The sequence below is a fragment of the Silurus aristotelis genome (genome assembly GCF_946808225.1).
Source record: "Silurus aristotelis genome assembly, chromosome: 1".
In the NCBI taxonomy this organism is placed as follows: domain Eukaryota; kingdom Metazoa; phylum Chordata; class Actinopteri; order Siluriformes; family Siluridae; genus Silurus; species Silurus aristotelis.
In genome coordinates, this window is record NC_139574.1 from 21,238,084 (window position 1) to 21,256,241 (window position 18,158).

The window sequence follows — 18,158 nt, forward strand, 5'->3', positions numbered from 1 at the left end:
GAAGGAGTGTGCTGGTACCGTTTTTTTAAGAATAAGGGAGACGTGCAAACCTGCAGTAACTACAGAGGAATTAAGTTAGTCAGTCACACCATGAAGTTATGGGAAAGAGTAGTGGAAGCCAGGCTGAGAGAGGAGGTGACCATCTGTGAGCAACAGTATGGTTTCATGCCGAGGAAGAGCCTTACAGATGCATTATTTGCTTTGAGAATATTGATGGAGAAGTATAGAGAAGGTCAGAAGGAGTCGCACTGTGTGTGTGTGTGTGTGTGTGTGTGTGTGTGTGTGTGTGTGTGTGTGTGTGTGTGTGCGTGTGTGCGTGTGTGTGTGTGTGTGTGGATTTAGAGAAAGCATACAACAGGGTGGAGAGAGAAGTTGTGGTATTGTATGAGGAAGTCAGGTGTGTCAGAGAAGTATGTGAGGCTGGTGCAGGACATGTATGAGGAAAGTGTGACAGCAGTGAAGTGTGCAGTAGGAACGACAGACTGGTTTAAGGTGGAGGTTGGACTGCATCAAAGATCATCTCTAAACCCTTTTCTGTTTGCAGTGGTGATGAACAGGTTGACCGAGAAGGTCAGGCAGGAGTCTCCGTGGACTATGATGTTTGCGGATGATTGTTATTTGTGGTAAGAGTAGGGAGCAGAGGTGGGACGTAACGAAGTACGTATATACAGTGAGGAAAATAAGTATTTGAATACCCTGCTATTTTGCAAGTTCTCCCACTTAGAAATCATGGAGGGCTCTGAAATTGTCATCGTAGGTGCATGTCCACTGTGAGAGACATAATCTAAAAAAAAAATCCAGAAACCACAATGTATGATTTTTAAACTATTTATTTATATGATACAGCTGCAAATAAGTATTTGAACACCTGAGAAAGTCATTGTTAATATTTGGTACAGTAGCCTTTGTTTGCAATTACAGAGGTCAAACATTTCTTGTAGTTTTTCACCAGTTTTGCACACACTGCAGGAGGGATTTTGGCCCACTCCTCCACACAGATCTTCTCTAGATCAGTCAGGTTTCTGGCCTGTCGCTGAGAAACACGGAGTTTGAGCTCCCTCCAAAGATTCTCTATTGGGTTTAGGTCTGGAGACTGGCTAGGCCATGCCAGAACCTTAATATGCTTCTTACAGAGCCACTCCTTGGTTATCCTGGCTGTGTGCTTCGGGTCATTGTCATGTTGAAAGACCTAACCTCGACCCATCTTCAATGCTCTAACTGAGGGAAGGAGGTTGTTCCCCAAAATCTCGCAATACATGGCCCCGGTCATCCTCTCCTTAATACAGTGCAGTCACCCTGTCCCATGTGCAGAAAAACACCCCCAAAGCATGATGCTACCACCCCCATGCTTCACAGTAGGGATGGTGTTCTTGGGATGGTACTCATCAATCTTCTTCCTCCAAACACGTTTAGTGGAATTATGACCCAAAAGTTCTATTTTTGTCTCATCTGACCACATGACTTTCTTCCATGACTCCTCTGGATCATCCAAATGGTCATTGGCAAACTTAAGACGTGCCTGGACATGTTCTGGTTTAAGTAGGGGAACCTTCCGTGCCATGCATGATTTCAAACCATGACGTCTTAGTGTATTACCAACAGTAACCTTGGAAACGGTGGTCCCAGCTCTTTTTAGGTCATTGACCAGCTCCTCCCGTGTAGTTCTGGGCTGATTTCTCACCTTCCTTAGGATCATTGAGACCCCACGAGATGAGATCTTGCATGGAGCCCCAGTCCGAGGGAGATTGACAGTCATGTTTAGCTTCTTCCATTTTCTAATGATTGCTCCAACAGTGGACCTTTTTTTACCAAGCTGCTTGGCGATTTCCCCGTAGCCCTTTCCAGCCTTGTGGAGGTGTACAATTTTGTCTCTAGTGTCTTTGGACAGCTCTTTGGTCTTGGCCATGTTAGTAGTTGGATTCTTACTGATTGTATGGGGTGGACAGGTGTCTTTATGCAGCTAACGACCTCAAACAGGTGCATCTAATTTAGGATAATAAATGTAGTGGAGGTGGACATTTTAAAGGCAGACTAACAGGTCTTTGAGGGTCAGAATTCTAGCTGATAGACAGGTGTTCAAATACTTATTTGCAGCTGTATCATACAAATAAATAGTAAAAAAATCATACATTGTGATTTCTGGACTTTTTTTTTAGATTATGTCTCTCACAGTGGACATGCACCTATGATGACAATGTCAGACTCCTCCATGATTTCTAAGTGGGAGAACTTGCAAAATAGCAGGGTGTTCAAATACTTATTTTTCTCACTGTATATATGTGTGTGTGTGTGTCATTCATTCATTCATTCATCCTCTCCCGCTTATCCGTAATTCGGGTCGCGGGGGCAGCAGTCTAAGCAGATTCCCGAGAGAGTTCTCCGTGTCCAGGGATCGGGTTGTCAAGGCCCCCGCCTTCGACTGCTTCCCGATCCTCTCAGCACCGGTCCCTTACGGTCCCCTTCTGCAGGTGGTGAGCCCACGGGAAGGCGGACCCACGTCGCTCCAACGTCACGGTCCTTGATTTGTATGTGTGTGTGTGTATTTAGCAAATTTATTTTTTTGCCATTTCTTGTATATTTTGAAATAATCTTCTAAATATATTTTAAAATATATTTTTTTATCGTAAGGGAAGTGTATCAGAGGAAGTGTATCAGGAAGTGTACCCATTTTAGATTAGATTCGATTAGATTCAACTTTATTGTCATTACACATGTACAAGTACAAGGCAACGAAATGCAGTCTGCGTCTAACCAGAGTGCAATAACAGCAAGTGCAGGATATACAGTGTTACATGATTTACACTATAGAATGGTAATATAGGACTATAAACAGTAATTTACAGATGTATATGTACTATGAATATACAGATCAATACATATATATATATATATATATATATATATATATATATATATATATATATATATATATATATATATATATATATATATATATGTACTATGAATATAATATACAGATGGATATATATGTACTATGAATATAATGTACAGATGAATATATGTATTATGAATATTATATACAGATGGATAATGTATTATGTACTATGAACAGTAATGTACATATATGAATATATATGTACTACGAACATGATTTACAGATGCCTATTAATATAAACAGACATTAACAGAAGGATGTGAATGGTGAACATAATATATTGATATTATAATAAACAGAAAACGGGTATATATACAATGGTAATAAGTTAATGGTGAGCAGCAATACAAAGAGAGCAGTGTGCAAATGAGCATAGTTTTGTGTAAACCGAACTTTCCGTGTTTTAGTGCCATCTACAGGAAACTCGACGGTACTGTCTGCGTGCACGCGAAGGGGTGTGGACTTCAGCCAAGTGGGTCGACATTGAGCGCTACACCTGCAAACATCCGAACACAAGAAAGTTTTTAAAACCTAAGACCAGACAAAAAGAAACCAAAACCTAGCTATATGTTTACTTGTTAGGTACAGCAGGAAATATAGTCAGGGGATGAAAGTGGTGGGGATGTATGCATGTGTGAAAGACCGTTATGCTAATGTGTATGTGCACCCACATCGCCTCAGTAGTGGGTTACGGAGGATGAAAGAAGTAAGTTGTGGTGTTTGTATGTGAGTGTTTGTGCTGCAATTACCAACAGCAAAAGGTCACTTTGTCACAGATGCACACAACCAAATGGGATTTGATCAGTATCTTTCTCATAATTGCTTGGTCACGGATGCAAGTATCATCCCCCGCGCCTGTTGCAAAGAGCATTACGGAAATGCAGATTTGAAAAGCTCAGTAATCCGTTTGTGATTGCCTTGGAAAGCGCACCAACCAACCTCCAAATGGAGCTGATTGAACTCCAGTGTAGAGACACGATCAAATCAAAGTATGACTCTGTGTGTGCTGCACAGCAACTCTGTACCCAAGCTGCTCAAATACTCTCTATGTTCAGCAGCACATATCTGTGTGAGCAACTGTTCTCTTTAATGAAGATGAACAAAACACCACTCAGGAGTCTCACTGATGAACATCTTCACTCAATCCTGAGGATTTCCTCAGCTCAGAGCCTAAACCCAGAGATGATGCACCTGTATCTAAGAAGAGATGCAGGTATCTGACTTCAACCAATCAGAGTAAATCAGAGTGTAGAAACTGAGCTTGAATGAATGTTGTCTTTATGCACTTTTTCTACTCCAAGGCATGGACTGTTAATAGTTGAAAGATTGCCTTTTTTAATTTAAGGAAATTATTATTATTTTTGGTTGTTTTGTTGGTGGCCTGTGAAAAAGATTTACATTAAAAAGGAACTTTAAAGGCTACAAATAGAGAGAGAGAGAGAGAGAGAGAGAGAGAGAGAGAGAGAGAGAGAGAGAGAGAGAGAGAGAATAAGAAATTAATACCACTGATGTGTGTTTTATTTCAAATTTAATTTCTCACGTGTTTATAATAATAAACTTTGATTGTTCCAGATTCAATGTTTATGCAAAACTAAAGTTTGTTTCCATATGAAAAGGTTCAACATTACACATCTGGAGAGAAGGGAAATATGCACAATTGTAGTCAATTTTTTAATAAATATTGAGTTTGGCCCCCGACATAGGTGGACAAAGAGAGAGAGAGAGAGAGTGAGAGAGAGAGAGAGCGTGATAGATAGATAGATAGATAGATAGATAGATAGATAGATAGATAGATAGATAGATAGATAGATAGATAGATAGATAGATAGATAGATAGATAGATAGAATTAACAAAATTATAAACGCAAAACTTTAGTTTTTGCCACTATATTTCATGAGCTGAACTCAAAGATCTAAGACTTTTTCTATGTACACAAAAGGCCTATTTCTCTCAACTATTGTTCACAAATCTGTCTAAATCTGTGTTAGTGAGCACTTCTTCTTTGCCGGGATAATCCAATACAATAAAAGGCCACTCTAAAATGTGCAGTTTTATCACACAGCTCAATGCCACAGATGTCGCAAGTTTTGAGGGAGCGTGCAATTGGAATGTTAACTGCAGGAATGTCTACCAAAACTGTTGCCTGTGAATTAATTGTTAATTTCTCTACCATAAGCTGTCTCAGAGAATTTGGCAGTACATCCAACCGGCCTCACAACCGCAGACCACGTGTAACCACACCAGCCCAGGACCTCCACATCCAGCATCTTCACCTCCAACATTGTCTGAGACTAGACACCCGGACAGATGCTGCAACAATCGGTTTGCATAACCAAAGAATTTCTGCTCAAACTGTCAGAAAGGGAAGCTCATTTGCATGCTCGTCATCCTCATCGGGGTCTCAACCTGACTGCAGTTCGACTTGAGTGGGCAAATGCTCACATTCGATGGTGTCTGTCACTTTGGAGAGGTTTTCACCGTACAGGACAAAATGCGTGAGGCAAATGGTGGTCACACCTGATACTGACTGGTGTGAAAAGATGAAGCAGACAGACCACATAGTTTTTTTCCTAAATAAGATTAGCTTACTGTGTGAATGCATTTTTCTATGTGGGTGCATTGTAAAGTCATTGTAAGTTTGATTTATGTAAAAAAAAAAAAAAAAAAAAAAAAAAAAAAAAAAGGTTTGGAAACCATTTTTGCAACATACATTTAAGTTTAGTAATCAGTTAAAAGTAAAGAAACTCTTTCTTAGTAACTTAACAAAACATTTAAGTTAGTCAATTACAGTTACATTGAAAGTTTACTAATGTTAAAGGAATTAAAGCAGGGGTCACCATACTTTTTGAAACTCAGAGCTACTTCTTGGGTGCCGATTAATGTAAAAGGCTACCAGTTTGATACACACTTCTGAAATAACAATTTTGCTCAATTAACCTTTAATTATATGTTATTAATAATTAATGATATTCATCTATGTGAAGACACTGAACATGTTAACAGTGTTGGGGGTAACGCGTTACAAGTAACGTGCGTTACATAATAATATTACTTTTCTGTAGTAACGAGTAAAGTAGCGCGTTACTTTATACATTTACACACTAATATCTGAGTTCCTTTTTTTTTAAAGTAATGCGAGTTACTTTTCAGTTAAATTATTTTGCATAAAAAAATAAATACTGAATTAAAATGAACGTAGTCACGTAGAATTGCGCACTCATACGTGCGAGCAGCGGGAACAGAAGCTGGTCAGAAGCGGAGATGGCAAACTAGGGATTACATTACTGCAATTGAAGTATTCTTATTATTTTGAAATAGTCGAGGAAAAGGAGAAAGGAATAATGGTTAAGTGTAGATTATGTGTTGGTGAAAAGCTCTTGACAACTGCAAAAAATACCACTTAAAAAAAAAAAAAAAAAAAAAAACATCTGCATGCAAAGCACAGCACTACAGATGTGTGCGTGTGTGTGTGTTTATAATGTTGAATATATGTAACATTATGCAATGTTGCATATATGTAAATAGAGACAGAACTATAGAAAACTTTTGCCGACTTTCCACCACTGCAGATGTATAGACTGCTCAGAATAAAAGTTTTGCGTGGGAGACACATGTACGATGCCATCACAGTGGAGATAGAGAGCAAATTCACAGCTTGTTTGCTGTGAACTCAAAAGCAGTGTACAGAAGTGCGACTGGAAAGTGTTCAGCCTTGTGGTCAAAAGTTAGTCGATCATCTTGTTGTTCTATAAGAAGATATTAAACATTTTTAAATGTTGGGAGTCACGTGGGACCGCCGAGGAAGATGGCAGCATAGTTGTGTAGCTCCCTATGCCCACCCATATTTTCAATTTATTTGAGCGTCTTTACTCCACGTGTATTTCTCAAAACTAGTGTCCCTGGTGATTAAACACTTGTGTATGAAGAAAAAGTGGTTTGGACCGCAAATGTCAATGTCGACATCTAAATATTTCAAGGGAGCAGAGACGAGCCGCATGACAACCAGGCAGACCTCGCCGGTACACGAGTCGCCACCGCCCCAGCCGATTGAACAAGGTTCAAAGATGGAAAGCCTATTATCCGAAATAAGCAAAATGAGCTCTACTTTGCAAGGAGTAGCGACGGATGTGTCGTCAATCAAAGAGGTTGTTACTGACCTCAAAAACTCGGTGCATGCGATCCTAGAAAGGCTGGACGAAGCGGAGGGCCGCATCTCTAATATGGAAGACGTCACCTCGAAGCTCGTTGGTGACGGCGAGCGGCATGATAAACGTGTGGAAGTTATGTGGAACCGAATTGAAGATCTAGAAAACAGAAGCCGCCGCAACAACGTGAGGATGATCGGTCTGAAAGAAGGGCTGGAGGCAGGTGGAATGGTCAAGTGCGTGTATAAGATCTTATCGGAAGGACTGGGTATCGATCCGGATGGTGAGTTCGAGATTGAGCGGGCGCATCGCGCTCCCGCTTCCAGGCCCAGTACAGATCAGCCGCCGAGAATTGTCTTGACCAAGTTTCTACGTTCGTCAGCCAGGGAGAAGGTATTGCAAGCGGCCAGAGAAAAAAGAATGACCGAATGGGAGGGAAGTCGGATTTCCTTCTTCCCCGACATGTCAAGAGAGTTAGCCAGAAAACGGAGGGAATTCACCGCTTCGCGGAGGATGCCGAGGAGCGTCAACGTGAAATATACACTGGCATACCCAGCCTCTCTTCGTTTTACATGGCAAGGGAGAAGAAAGGTGTTTACATCGAGTGTGGATGCAGAGCGGTTCATCAAAGAACACTGTGGAGCGACAGAATGATGGGACCAAATACTCTTTACAAGATCGCTGGAGTGGAGCATATTAGTCAGGTGCAGTGGGTGGGCGGGTGGGCCAGATGGCTGTGCCGTCTCGGAACAGTTTTGACAGCCAAGGTAGGGCTGGATAGCTGATTCAGCACCTCACGGACCGCAATCTCGGGTTGTTCGGGCTAGGACGGTTCTCTTTGTTTGGTATGGCTGTTCTTTTTTTGTTGTCTCTTCTTTTTGTTTTGTTTCTTGTTAAGCTTTGGGTAGGGGGTTTAATAATTTGTTACTTTCTGGGCAGCAATAGCGTTTTGCTGAAGGAAGTTTTGGTGTTTGAAATGTTCAACTGTCGTTTGTTAAGTTCGAGTGAATGTACATCACGGTTTAGTATACCATTCCCCAATAGGGGGCAGTCATCCAACATATTTGGTTACACGCACGGAAACGTGCGATTAATTTGTATCGTGCATAGGTAGTCACATCAGGTTTATAACGTGAAATATTAACGGGTGTGGAAGTCCAATTAAAAGAAAAAAGGTTCTGTCGTATCTCAAACATAAACGTGTAGATGTTGCTTTTGTGCAAGAGAATCATGTAACAGATAACGAAGCGCTCAAATTCAAACGAGATTGGGTGGGGCATGTATTTTATTCATCATTTACAAGCAAACAAAATGGGGTAATGATTCTAATACATAAGAGGCTGAATTTTGTGATGTTAACAGAAACTAAAGACGATGCGGGTAGGATTATCTGTATAGAAACCCTCATTAATGGAGTAAAAGTGATCTTATGCAATGTATATGCCCCCAATAAGGCTGATCCGGGTTTTGTTCATACAGTTAACAAGATTCTTGGTAAAAAAGAGGGGCAAATAATTTTGGCTGGGGACTTTAATCAGGTTATGGATGGGGTTTTGGATAAGAGTAAATATCAGGGATCTTCTATGCCAAGGGATAGGGCTGCCCTTCATATGCTAACAGAGGATATTGGATTGATTGATATTTGGCGTCTGGTCAATCCAACAGAAAGAGAATATACTTTCTATTTTAATTGCCATAAATCTCCATAGGATAGATTTCTTCCTACTTTCAAATTCTATCACTGATGAGGTAGCAAATTGTAAGATTGGAGCAATAGTATTGTCAGACCATGCAGCTGTGGAACTGGATATAGCTCTAAATACAGAAGCTGGTAGGAAGGGGAGATGGCGATTGAATGCTACATTATTACAAGACGAGGAGTTTAGCAAATTGTTGGATGACGATCTGACCTCCTTTTTTGACTTGAATGTGGGAAGTACTGATAGGTTGGCATCTGTATGGGAGGCCTCAAAGGCATATATTAGAGGGAAACTGATTGCACAGGCAGCTAGAAAGAAGAAGGAGGGAAGAGACTTGGTTAAGAACTTGGAAGCAACAATTTGTACATTGGAGAAGGAACTGGCTAGACACTACTCTAATGATTTATATCAGGATATTTGTAGATATAAATTTCAGCTACACAATATATATAATAGAAGAGCCGAGTATGCACTATTTAGGCTGCGGACCAGGTTTTATGAAGGCGGTGAGAAAGCGGGCAAGCTCCTGTCCAGACAATTAAAACAACAAAATGCTGCTAACGTTATTCCGGCAATTAAGAAAGGAGATACTATGGTATCATTGACGAAAGAAATAAATGGGGTCTTTCATAAGTTTTATGAACATTTATATACATCTTCAGGTGGTCTAGATAGAGAGGAACTGGAACATTTTTTTTTTCTAGAATAGAGTTACCTAAATTAGATGCATTGCAATCTGAGTCTCTAGACCTTCCAATTACAGAAGAGGAGGTCAAAGCTGCAATCACCTCTATGAAATCTGGTAAATCGCCAGGGGTGGACGGGTATCCAGCTGAATATTATAGGAAGTATGTTGATATAGTGGCTCCGATTCTAAAGGAGGTCTATATAGAGGCGTTTGAGACTGGAGAATTATCTGGTACTTTCATGGAGGCATTGATAACACTGATACCTAAGAAAGATAGGGATTTAACTGATCCGGCTAATTTTAGGCCAGTAAGTCTTATCAATGTGGACTGCAAGGTGTTGGCGAGAATTTTGGCGTCACGGTTAGAGAAGGTTCTTCCAAGTATAATCTATAAAGACCAAGTGGGCTTCATTAAGGGAAGGTCCTTAACCGATAATATGAGAAGGCTAATTCATCTGATGTGGCTAAATTCTTCAGAGAGCGCCCCGATCGCAGCTATATCCTTGGATGTCGAAAAGGCTTTCGACAGGGTGGAATGGGGCTTTTTGGCTGCAGCCCTGTCGAATTTTGGGTTTGGTCGTATATATAGGTCCTGGATTAGTTTATTATATAAGAATCCTAGAGCAGCAGTGATGACAAATGGCATGACTTCCCCATTTTTTACAATTTCAAGAGGTACTCGTCAGGGATGCCAACTGTCCCCGTTGTTATTCACGATGGTTCTGGAACCTCTGGCCATTATGATCAGGGCAGACCCAAATATTTTGGGAGTAAGGGGGGTGGGGGTGGGGTTGGAGCACAAGTTGATGTTATATGCGGATGATGTTTTGTTGTTGTCTCGTGATCCTCTTAAATCTCTACCTCCATTAATGAGTGTTATACAATCATATTCGAGAGTGTCGGGAAACAAAATAAATTGGGAGAAGTCTGAGGCTATGCCAATATCTAGAACATGTCACTCCCATACAGTGACCCAATTCGGTTTTAAATGGATTCCAAATGGTATGACATATCTTGGGGTTAAACTAACACGGGACTTGGAGGATATAATGGGGTTGAATTATGAGCCGCTGCTGTCACAGATAAAGCACAATGTGGACGAGTGGGAACATCTGAAACTTTCTCTGTGGGGTAAAGTCAATTTTGTGAAGATAGTTATCGCTCCACAGTTCAATTATTTATCGATGATGATACCTGTAAACATTCCAGACCCTATCTTGAAAAGATATGACAAAATTATCAAGGACTTTTTATGGGATGGAAAAAGACCGAGGATTAAAATGAGTAAATTGACTTCCCCAAGGGACAAGGGGGGCCTTGGATTACCTGATGTGAGATTGTATAATCTTTCCTTTGAAATGGCTAAGTTGGCTAAGCATTGGGACAAGACGGATTCTGAGCTGGACTGGATCGAGATAGAACAGAAACTGGCCTCACCATTTCATCCCATCAACGTTCTTTCACAATGCTCTGGAGCTAAATGGGACTCAAATCCAGTGACAATACACTCGAGACATGTTTGGAACAAAATTCATAAACTGTGCAAGACATCACATTATAGACAGTCGTATGCATCACTATGGAGGAATCCTGAAATTTGCATAGGTAAAGCAAGTGTGTTCTGGGAACAATGGCATCTTAAAGGGGTAACTGTAATTGGTGATTTGTATGAAAATGGGGTTTTTATGTCATACTCTGAATTGGTGGGAAAATATAATATTGGGGGTCAAGGGAATTTTTGGAAGTATCTGCAGATTAGACACTGCGTCAAGGGCAAATTTAATACGAGTGATAACCCTGTTTATAGCTATCTTCGGTTGCCACATGTAGTTCAGACTGCTTCTATGTGTTACAAATCAATGCTTAATGTAATCAAATCAAATTTTATTCATCACATACACATACATACAGGGTACGACATGTAGTGAAATGTTTTATACGATGGTCCGGCATGAGGGAATAGGATGGGGGGGAGAAAAAGAGGCAGATAAATAAGTATAAGGTATAAGAAAAACTATATAAAATAAAATAAAAATAAATAAATAAAATAAAATAAAAGAATATAAGGTATAAAGATATATAAAAGGATAATGTATGAAACAAATATACATATAAACAGTAAACAATGTGTAGTAAAAAATGTAAACAATAGGCAATTTGTGGTGGGTTGTCCATAAAGTGTCCGTGTGCGGTATGGTGTGGTGTAAGGGTCCGTAAAGTGTCCATGTGCAATATGGTGTGGTATAAATAAAATAAAAAGCGCACTGTGCTGTGCAAGTCCAGAGTTTAAAGTGTCGTGGTGCGAACGGTGAGATATGTTTAAAGTGACATGGTGCGAAGGTGAATATGTGTACAGAGAAGTGTGATGATGATGGAGAGAGTGGGCCAGTTCTAGATCCTGGGTGTTTCCTGGTTTAAACACCGGATGGCCTGCGGCAAGAAGCTCCTCCTTATTCTCTCTGTATTCGCTTTCAGGGAGCGAAAGCGTTTTCCTGAACGCAACAGAGAAAAGAGTCCATTGTTGGGATGGCTGAGGTCCTTCATAATCTTCCTAGCACTTGTCCAGCACCGCGTGCTATAGATGTCCTGCAGGTTAGGGAGCTCAGTGTGGATGGTACGTTCAGCTGAACGCACCACCCTCTGGAGGGCTCGTCTGTCCTGCATGGCGCTGTTCCCGAACCAGGAAGTGATGCTACCCGTCAGGACGCTCTCAATGGTGCAAGTGTAGAAAGTCTTAAGCACCTGAGAGGGTAGTTTAAAGTCCCTTAAGCGTCTCAGATGGTACAGACGCTGCCGGGCCTTCTTCACCAGGGTGTTGGTGTGACAGGACCAAGACAGATCCTGTGTGATGTTAACACTAAGGTACCGGAAACTGTCCACTCTCTCCACTGGGGTCCCGCTGATGTTTATAGGTTGGTATGACCGATCCCGCTTTGTGCTGAAGTCCACGATCAACTCGTTCAGGAGAAGGTTGTTCTCCTGGCACCATCTCTCCAGGTTTTTAACCTCCTGTAGGTAGGCCGTCTCGTCGTTGTTGGAGATCAGACCCACCACAACAGTGTCGTCAGCAAACTTGATGATGGTGGTGGAGTTGGATGTGGCCACACAGTCATGTGTGTACATTGAGTAAAGCAGGGGGCTCAGAACACAACCCTGGGGGGCGCCAGTGCTGAGGGTGAGGGTGGATGAGGTGTGTTTTCCCACCCGTACGGCTTGTGGTCTGTCTGTCAGGAAGTTAGAGATCCATTGACACAGCGGCTTTGACACATTGACACAGAGTCCCAGGACCTCCAACTTAGAGGTGAGTGTGGAGGGAATTATGGTGTTAAACGCTGAACTGTAGTCCACGAACAACATCTTTGCATAATTCCCATTTCTTTGGTCCAGGTGGCTCATCGTGGTGTGGAGAAGATGAGCAATGGCGTCCTCAGTAGAGCGGTTCTGACGGTACGCAAACTGTAGTGGGTCCAGTTAAGGCAGGCGGGCAGGGGTTTCTTCGGGACAGGAACGGTGGACTGTTTGAAACATGAGGGGACAACAGACTGTTCCAGTGAGAGGTTGAATATCTCCGTGAACACCAGTGCTAGCTGGTCAGCGCAGGCTTTCAGAACCCGGACTGTGATGCCATCTGGTCCTGCCGATTGGTCAGTCCAGCGCGCGACCTCCCTCTGAACCGGAGCTTCCTGTTTCAGCCTTTGTTTGTAAACAGGCATGAGGAATATGGCGGCATGGTCCGATTTCCCAAACGGTGGACGTTATTGTGCCTTGTAGCTGTTCTTGAATGGAACAGTGGTCCAGTGTTCTTTCACCCCTGGTAGGGCAGGTGATGTGCTGATGAAAGTTCGGTAGTGCGCTCTTGAGGTTGGCACTGTTGAAATCTCCGACCACAATGAGCGCAGCGTCCCGATGCTGTGTTTGGTGAAGAGTTATTGTCTCGTGTAAATCCTATACTGCAGTGTCCGTGTCCGCTTGAGGTGGAATATAAACAGCACTGACAATGACCGAACTGAATTCCCGAGGTAGATAAAAGGGCCGACATTTGATGGTCAGTAGTTCCAGATTTGGTGTGCAGGAGTGTGAAAGAGGAACGATGCTCGCGCTGTCGCACCAGTGGTTGTTCACCATCAGACACACTCCACCTCCTCTATACTTCCCCGACTCCAGTGTTCTGTCCATGCGGTAAACCGAGAAGGACTCGGCCGGCTGGATGGCGTGGTCCGGTACCGCTGGCTTCAGCCATGTCTCGGTGAAGCAGAGAAGGTTGCAGTCCCGAATGTCTCTCTGGAACTTGACCCTTGCCCTGAGGTCGTCGAGCTTGTTCTCCAGTGACTGGACGTTGGCTAACAGGATACTAGGTAATGGAGCGCAGTGTGCGCATGCCCTCAGCCTGTTCCTGACGCCAGCTCGTTTCCCTCGCGGACGCCGGTACGGGTCGCGTCCTTTGTTCACCCTCAGGATCTCGCTCGGCCAGCATGGGTCCGGGTTTAAAAACGTCGAAAGGTGAGTGCATTGTACACCAATAGATATGAGTGTCTCTGTCATATCTAATGATGTCCATCTTGTGTAGATGGAAGTGTAACTACTTAAATAAAAGTATAAAATAAACAAAAAAAGAGAAAACGTAGCCGGAGCAGTCGTGACGGCAGCCGACCTCACCGGCGCCATCATGTTGATGGCGTAATGTAAATGCAGATACCTGTGAGAACCTGGGGACTGTATGGCAAAAGGACTTGGGGATAGATATCCATGAAAATGATTGGCTGTACATCATATCTAATGTGGGTAAGAACATAAGGGAAGCTAGGGGGAGATTCATTCATTACAAAGTAGTACATAGATATTATTATACACCATCCAGGCTTTACAGGATGGGTATAGCTGGAAATAATCTGTGCTGGAAATGTAAGGAAGAAGAGGGTACTTATTTGCATATGATTTGGGAATGTTTCTTAGTTCACCCATTTTGGTGTAAGATTTTGGGAGTAATGCAAGAGTGGATGGGATCTAATATACCTGTGGAACCACGACTATGCCTTCTGGGAGATAAATCGGTGGTACCCAACATAACGAAGAATGTGTTTACTCTAGTTAAGATTGGTTGTGTTACAGCTGCCAGGATGATCTTACGCAATTGGAAATGCCCCAAAACCCCAGACTTGAAAGATTGGATTGATGGGATGATTGAAATTGCTTTGTACGAGAGCATGTTGGGGAGATTGCATAGTGAGGGAGGCATGAAGAAAACGTGGGATCATTTCTGGCAACATATAAAAATGGTTTGAATAGGTGGGACTGATCAACAACTGTTTAATTTCCATGTGCTTATAATTGTAATTGTAATTAATTATAATTGTATTCCACTGATAGTGACTAGTGGCTGAATGTGTAATGGCAAAGATGATTACTGAATGCCGTGTTGATGTACTTTGATGTTTGGGCTGTTGAACAATAAAAAAAGTTGAATTATAAAAAAAAAAAATTAAAAAAACCTTTTAAAATGTTTAAGACATGTCTTTTGCTCTAATATAACTTATTTCCTAATGGCAATTATCTATATTACACCTGTTACACCTGTAAGGCGTGAAAGAGATACAAGTAACGCAAAAGTAACACAAAAGTAATATAACGCATTACTTTCCATAAAAGTAACTAGTTAACTAGTAAGTAATTAGTTACTTTTTTGGGGAGTAACTCAATATTGTAATGCATTACTTTTAAAAGTAACATTGCCCAACACTGCATGTTAATGGTTTCTCACAATAATTATCAACTATGATTTAACAAGGTAGGAAACAGCTATTTTTAGAAAAGGCCTGCGGGTGACTCATGTGGTCCTTGCGGACTACCTGGTGCCATGTTGGTGACCCCTGATAATATTACTGCATTAATATTAATATATTATTAATATTTTAACAGTGCTATATTTGGTAACACTAACCTGCTAAATACTATTATTCTTAACATGGGTGTAGTCTTCTAGTTTAAGCTTTGTAGACTTGTTTGTGCAATCGGTTTCCACATTTTTTAGTAGTAATACAAAATACACTCAACACACGTTTATTACAAAAAAGACTGTGAATTTCAATCAATATAAAGACATTAAGAATTTCACAATAGTAAAATTATGCAATAAAACACTAAGCATACATTACTTTTTTCTGAAGAAGAATTTTTTTAAACATTTATTGGTAATATTGTAATAGTACTACAGTTTTTTAAGGTAAATATTTGCATCCTGGTTTCTTAAGAATACAAGTGTGAACTCAATCTGAATCTAATTTCGATCAGTTCACATTTCAATGTTTCTTAATAATGTTAATCAATAGTAAATCATACCACATTTCATAGAGCTTGCTGTGAGTTATGTGGCTACTGCTTTGTAGCATTTCTCAGTCATGGTGGACTGAAGAGATTGGCTCTAGAAGGAAGGGTAGCGCCTGCCTAGTTCAAATCCAGTCCTTCATTGTTAACCCAGTTGAATGCTCTCTTGTCCTTGGGAGAGATTCTTTGTGAATTATTTACTGCATCAGACTTGTATTCAGCAATTTCATGTCTGTGACCCTTAATAACCAAAAAAAAAGGCTAATGGTCATTTTACTACCTCTGTTGTTCTTGGTAGTAGCAGCATAAGGAGAGGATGTGGGTTTTTCCAGCAGTTACATTTTGATGTGTTACTCCTACATGAAAACTACAGTGCATTAACTTCCTGTTTTCCTTTTCAGTTTTCGCAGAAACTTACATTTTTCAGTTTTTTGCAGAAAAAACTGAAAAATTTATAATTTTATAAATATTTTAAACTTATCATTGTTCATATTGTTTGTAATGAGATGTTGCTGTTTGTATTGAGATGTTACTGTAGGTTGGTATTTAAAACATACTACTCATTTACAACATAATTCATATTTCCTCATAGATTCTACAGTAAACGTGTTGGAAGACAGCAATGGTGAGTATCTTTCTTCTTTGTTGTGTTAACGCTACTTCAGTGGCAGGCCGTGCATTTGGTACCTGGGGCTTCATTGGGGACTTTAATCCACCTCTTAATATCACCACTATCATGTCGCAATTATAGAAACCATCAATACTATACAAAAACACAATATAACAACGCATGGCATTACAGAGAGAGAGACATTTAGCATATGGAGGGTGAATACCATTTTACTAAAGCAAGCTCCAAACCTCTACAATACAACCGCAACTGTGCCACCTACATCATCTGGAGCAGTTTAAAATCAATATTTGTCTAATAACCTGACAAAAACATTAAAAAGGTAAATAAAATACAACTTACTCTCCAGAGATGCAGACTTATAATGCATACTCATAATTTGCAACGCTCTTTAGAGGCTGTAAGCCAGTGGACAAGCTAGCTAGCTTCAGGGTTGGGCGACCTAGCTTTTCTTGATGTCTGGCTTTTCTTGAAAATGGATTTTTAAGAACGTCCAAGACCAAATCAATTTCTCTTCCTACATCAGTCTTACTGATGTATTAATGTGTGCAGATCACTACAGATGTGTTTTGCCAGTCGAACTTGGCTGTAACAGTTTCGCTCTGACCAACCAATCAGAGGACAGAAAAATGCTGATGCTATTCTGGGCCAGCTGGCTGGCCCTGTGAGGCGAATTTGAAATCTGATTGGTTAAAGAAACAGACCCATTGCTAATATAGTCTACGGTACAGTGCAAAACACATGAACAAATCCGAAAACAAAATAACAAATCCAAAAACAAAAAAACAAATCCGAAAACAAATTAACAAATCCAAAAACAAAAAAACAAATCCGAAAACAAATTAACAAATTTTTAAACAAATTAACAAATTCAAAAACAAATGAACAAATTCAAAAACAAATGAACAAATTAAAAAACAAATTAACAAATTAAAAAACAAATTAACAAATCCAGAAATACATTAACAAATCCAAATCATATAAACAAATCCGAAAACACAACGAGAAGTCAGACAAACTGAAGTTTGTGAATGGAAACTTATCAATCATTGGACGAGACACCTGTCATTCACCTGTATATCTTGACTAAGATATACAGATATATATATATATATATATATATATATATATATATATATATATATATATATATATATATATATATATATAAAATGTATGTATTATAGAGTATTTGGAAATTATATATATATATATATATATATATATATATATATATATATATATATATATATATATATATATATATATATATATATAAAAATACATGATTTTATTTTGACAAATCAGTTTAAGAACTAAAAAATTGCAACAATGTTTATAATCTGCAAAAACGACGGCCATGTAGATGTTTGTGTGTTATGTGGAAACTCACCAAGCCCTGTCTTTATAGTTACAGCAGCACCTGAAACCACAAACTCACACAAATAGACCGGCAGTAACTAGTAATTCAGACTCAATTTAAATTCAGCATGAAAATTTACTTTGTTTCATTGAAGTTAAGAAGTGTCAGGGATCCACCTGCCACACCCCCTTTGGTGGCTCTCTATGCCTCTGCTCTCCCTAGAGCTCCAGGTTTAACCACACACACCTGGAGCTCATCACCAATCATGCCTCCTCTCTCTCTGGAGCTCCAGGTTTAACCACGCACACCTGAAGCTCATCATCACTCCACCCCACTCCTACATAAACCCCTCACTCACATTCACTCGCTGTTCGTTATTGCATATGTTGGACTCTACGTGCGGCTGAATGTGT

At 40.4% G+C, this 18,158-nt stretch overlaps 1 protein-coding gene across 1 annotated transcript in view; it reads left to right on the forward strand.

Annotated features, from left to right (window-relative positions):
• Positions 1 to 18,158, forward strand: part of LOC310731998 (tartrate-resistant acid phosphatase type 5-like) — a 146,233-nt gene that overhangs the window by 65,471 nt on the left and 62,604 nt on the right. The window lies entirely within an intron of this gene.